Source organism: Tigriopus californicus, chromosome 8 (genome assembly GCF_007210705.1).
Source record: "Tigriopus californicus strain San Diego chromosome 8, Tcal_SD_v2.1, whole genome shotgun sequence".
NCBI lineage: Eukaryota > Metazoa > Arthropoda > Copepoda > Harpacticoida > Harpacticidae > Tigriopus > Tigriopus californicus.
Window position 1 is genome coordinate 15,137,320 of NC_081447.1, and position 5,686 is coordinate 15,143,005.

Consider the following 5,686-nt stretch of genomic DNA (forward strand, 5'->3'; position numbering starts at 1 on the left):
AATTCCCTATACCGTGAGGGAAGCCCAGCACTCGGGGGCAATACGAGTAAACCCCAGGACTTTCGGTGAAGGGTTCACCCACGAGTGGAATGGTCTGGAGTTTTCGACGCCATCGAAACCATGCGGTTTGATGGCTATAGCGGAAATGATCAGTGTGGTGACCCAGTCGCACGAAGAAGAGGAAGAGCCATTACCAATTTTGGCAGCTTTCGGGCGACTCCAAATTTTTTTAACCCAATTTATAAACCACCGTGTTCAAAACGATTTCTTCGTCAAGATTAAAAAAGGTTCTCTCAATGAAACGGTTTTTCGGAGTACTGCGTATATTGGATGTAACGCTCAAATCAAGTCTAATGAGATCAAGATACGAGCTTAGAATTACCTAGAGAAACTGAAACAAGTGTTGGTCTAGTTGGTAAGTCATAGACTGCCCTTTATTCATAAAAACATTGTTTTTTATACACAGCGGAGCAGAGAAGAGGAGGAGCTTAAGGTGTGTGCTCCACGTCTGTTGCAACAGTTTGGGCATAGAGTCCCCTCTTTGGGATCAAGGTGTGGTTTTCTCCATGACGATGCTTTAGTTCGTATACATGCCCTCGAGACAAGGTAAAAGGAACCTTGCACCTTGTCAACAAAGAAGAACCTGAAGCTTCGCATGAGAGTCCTTGTCCCATCTAGTTGGTGGCACACATGACAGATTACAAATACATATTGTCATTTGAAGAAATAATTCAATTTTTGAAAAAGTCTATGATTGGAACATGGAGATAGATGGAACATTGAAATTAAATTTGAACCTGGGATAAAATGGAAACATTGAGATAGAAATGAAGAGAGATGAAAAGAAATTACTAGTTCTTTGTGGAATTTGGATTGTTCTTGGAACATGAAAAAAAAGGCCTTAAACATAAGGTCTCCGAAAGCGGGAATCAACTGCGTCCACTAACCACATATGAGCTAAGGGAGTCAACAGCATACTTGCCATATTTGTAAAGTTTATAAAATGGGGCAAGTGAACTCATTCTTGAGCACGGAATTATTTGTCTTCCTAGTTTAGGGCATCGCGTTTCTTTGGAGCCACGGAATCATTTGACTTCCTGTTTCAGGGCATCGCGGAATATGCTTAGCGGAACGTTGACTTTCATAGTTGTCTCTTGATTGACAAAACTCCATTTTTACTGCCACCTTTTCGAAGGGTAGTTAAATCTTGTCCGTATTCCCGCGGTTCACCTGTATAAAAAAAGAATGACTTGTCCCCTTTCCTCCATTCTTGGAGGGCACTTGAAGCTTAAAGAGAGTTTTGAAGCTGCATAAGTAAATAGCGGGGAAATTGTATAAATTGGCTTTGCGCATTGGATTGGGCGAAATGCGAGGGGGAATCATTTGTGTATGAGGATGAAGTCAATTGCAGACTCGTCAAAATTTGTTTCCCTGAGCGGTGGATTGGCAGTAGAAGGGATATGAAATGTGGTGTTGCGTAAAGCTTTCAAGATTGGGGAAGACTGGCCCGAATATGTCACGTCGTAGTAGGGAAAATAAGTAGGAAAAAAAGACCTGGAATGACATCATAAAAAGTAGATTATTTTTTGATATAACAGAAGCAAAAGATTATTTTCCTTTTTTTCTTTGCAAAATTTCAAACTAATTCAAAACGTTATACAACCATCTTTAGAACCCTTAAAAAAACGGATTTTAGCAGATCTATTTTATAACCTTTCAAAAGACACTTAGTGGAGCAATCACTGAAAACTTCAGTAAAATCAATTAAGCCTCAAGGAAGCTATTTTCAATCAGTTTTCACAAAGCCTGCAAGAAACGTCCAAATCTAAAACATTGTCAGTTGTATGTATTGTCTTCAGAATTCTAGTGAATGCGTAACTAAATGTACTCATGATGATTGTAAAACACATTTTGAAAGATTACACTTTTAGTGTGTTATAAGTGACATTATATAACATTTTGAACGATTGCGAGACATAGCAAGATCAATTTTAATTCGTTGGGAAATTGAATTAAAATGTAACCGGGGCATTTTGGGGTTCAAAACGATGAAGTTTGGACCATTAAATCCCATGTAACTATGAAGTGGTGTAATAGATGATATCATAATTTACAATGAAGTGCGAACTAAGTGTGCTCCCAATTTTTAATGAATAGGTTTTTGAAACCTCTACTTTTTATAATGTTTTTACGCATGTAAGTTTTTTTGTGGACTAGAATACTACAAAGCAATAAAACAAAAGTTGTTACCCATGACTTTCTGAGGTAGAAAAATGCCGAGACGTGTTTAGGTATTTCTGTCGAAACTCTAAAGGGTTGTATTTTTACCACTGTGTGTGGGGGTGCATAATTGAGACAAGAGATGCAATTAAAAATGACTTTCTTCATATTTTGAAAATAAATTTCTTTCCCGTTAAAGTCTTCGGACTAAATGAGGAGATCGATGTCGCACACATATACATTAGGCGACAATCTCTGGACTTCTAAAATCCTGCAACTTTATTTATCGGCCTTCTTCATCCTTGTGTTGCAAGACTGCTTGAGTTTAGATCAATTCTTGGAACCCAAAACTCTGATTATTGAAGCTCAAAATCTATCCAATAGTCTTCCTCGGCAATAACATATTCTTTTTTTTCAACGCATTTTATCCCGGGGCAAATGCCAACATTCAAGCAACTTTCAGCACTGGGATCACATAGAAATTACAATAAAAATGAACGTTCTCAACTTTATGGTTTTCAGTCAACCATTACGCTAAAACTGGTAATGTTAGATTCTTTTGGGATATCGCTCCTTGGCCACAGTTTTTTTTCCTCAATCACTTGGATATTATTGGATCAATGGACCTGGTGCAAATTAACGAAGACAAGCTTTTGCTTTACCCAGAACCTGAGGAATTACATGCTCATGAAATTTTTGATGTATCAAGATCCTAACCAATGATAAAATTCCGACATTATTTAATCATGATCAAAGTGTTCCTGAAATAAATCTATCTATCTATTTATCTATCTAAATATGCAGTACATAAAAACATCAAAATCACTTTCCCATCCATAAAAGATCGCAATAGTGCAAAGCTTTGAGTCAAATTTACAGTACATAAATTGCATCAAAAATCACTTTGCATCCATAGAAGATCGAATTGTGCAAAGTTTTGAGTAAAGCTTGCAGTACACAAAAGCATCAAAATCACTTTGCATCTATAAACGAAAATTGTGCAAAGTTTTGAGTCACAATTTGCAGTACATAAAAATCAAAACCACTTTGCATCCATTAAAGATCGCAATTGTGCAAAGTTTTGATTCAAATATCAGTACATCAAAGCATCCAAATCACTTTTGCACCCACAAAAAGGTCGAAATGTGCAAAGTTTTGAGTCAAATATGCACTACATAAAAGCATCAAATCACTCTGCATCTACAAAAGGGTCGAATTGTGCAAAGTTTTGAATCAAATATTCAGTACACAAAAGCATCAAAACCACTTTGCATCTATAAACGAGCGAAATTGTGCAAAGTTTTGAGTCAAAATTTGCGTAGTACATAAAAGCGATCAAAAACCACTTGGCATCCATTAAAGAATCGCAATTGTGCAAAGCTTTGATTCAAATATTCAGTACACAAAAGCATAAAATCACTTTGCATCCATAAAAGATCGAAATTGTGCAAAGCTTTGATCAAATATTCAGTACACAAAAGCATCAAAATCCCTTTGCATCCACAAAGTCGAAATTGTACAAAGTTTTGAGTCAAATTTGCAGTACACAAAAAGCATCAAAACCACTTTGCATCTATAAACGAGCGAAATTGTGCAAAGCTTTGATTCAAATATTCAGTACACAAAAGCTCAAAAATCACTTTGCATCCCATAGAAGATCGAATTGTGCAAAGTTTCGAATCAAATATTCAGTACACAAAAGCATCAAAACCACTTTGCATCTATAAACGAGCGAAATTGTGCAAAGTTTTGAGTCAAATTTGCAGTACATAAAGCATCAAACCACTTTGCATCCATTAAAGATCGCAATTGTGCAAAGCTTGATTCAATATTCAGTACACAAAAGCATCAAAATCACTTTGCATCCATAAAGGTCGAAATTGTCAAAGTTTTGAGTCAAATTGCAGTACACAAAAGCATAAAAACACTTTGCATCTATAAACGAGATCGAAATTGTGCAAAGCTTTGATTCAAATATTTCAGTACACAAAGCATCAAAATCACTTTGCATCCATAGAAGATCGAAATTGTAAAGTTTTGAGTCAAATATTCAGTACATCAAAGCATCAAAATCACTTTGCACCCACAAAAGTCGAAATTGTGCAAAGTTTTGAGTCAAATATGCACTACATAAAAGCATCAAAATCACTCTGCATCTACAAAAGGTCGAAATTGTGCAAAGTTTTGAATCAAATATTCAGTACACAAAAGCATCAAACCACTTTGCATCTATAAACGAGCGAAATTGTGCAAAGTTTTGAGTCAAATTTGCAGTACATAAAAGCATCAAAACCACTTTGCATCCATTAAAGATCAATTGTGCAAAGCTTTTGATTCAAATATTCAGTACACAAAAGCATCAAAATCACTTTGCATCCATAAAAGATCGCAATTGTGCAAAGCTTTGATTCAAATATTCAGTACACAAAAGCACCAAAATCACTTTGTATCCACAAAAGGTCGAAATTGTACAAAGTTTTGAGTCAAATTTGCAGTACACAAAAGCATCAAAACCACTTTGCATCTATAAACGAGCGAAATTGTGCAAAGCTTTGATTCAAATATTCAGTACACAAAAGCATCAAAATCACTTTGCATCCATAGAGAATCGAATTGTGCAAAGTTTTGAGTCAAATATTCAGTACATCAAAGCATCAAATCACTTTGCATCCACAAAAGGTCGAAATTGTGCAAAGTTTTGAGTCAAATATGCAGTACATAAAGCATCAAAATCACTCTGCATCTACAAAAGGTCGAAATTGTGCAAGATTTTGAATCAATATTCAGTACACAAAGCATCAAAAACACTTTGCATCCATGAAGATCGCAAATTGTGCAAAGTTTTGAGTCAAATATTCAGTACATCAAAGCATCAAAATCCACTTTGCATCCACAAAAAGTCGAAATTGTGCAAAATTGAGTCAAATATTGCACTACATAAAAGCATCAAAATCACTCTGCATCTACAAAAGGTCGAAATTGTGCAAAGTTTTGAATCAAATATTCAGTACACAAAAGCATCAAAACCACTTTGCATCTATAAACGAGCGAAATTGTGCAAAGTTTTGAGTCAAATTTGCAGTACATAAAAGCATCAAAACCACTTTGCATCCATTAAAGACGCAATTGTGCAAAGCTTTGATTCATATTCAGTACACAAAAGCATCAAAATCACTTTGCATCCATAAAAGGTCGAAATTGTGCAAAGTTTTGAGTCAAATTTGCAGTACACAAAAGCATCAAAACCACTTTGCATCTAATAAACGAGCGAATCGAAATTGTGCAAAGTTTTGATTCAAATATTCAGTACACAAAAGCATCAAAATCACTTTGCATCCATAAAGATCGAAATTGTGCAAAGTTTTGAGTCAAATATCAGTACATCAAAAGCATCAAAATCACCTTTGGCACCCACAAAAGGTCGAAATTGTGCAAAGTTTTGAGTCAAATATGATCTCTCTTCTTT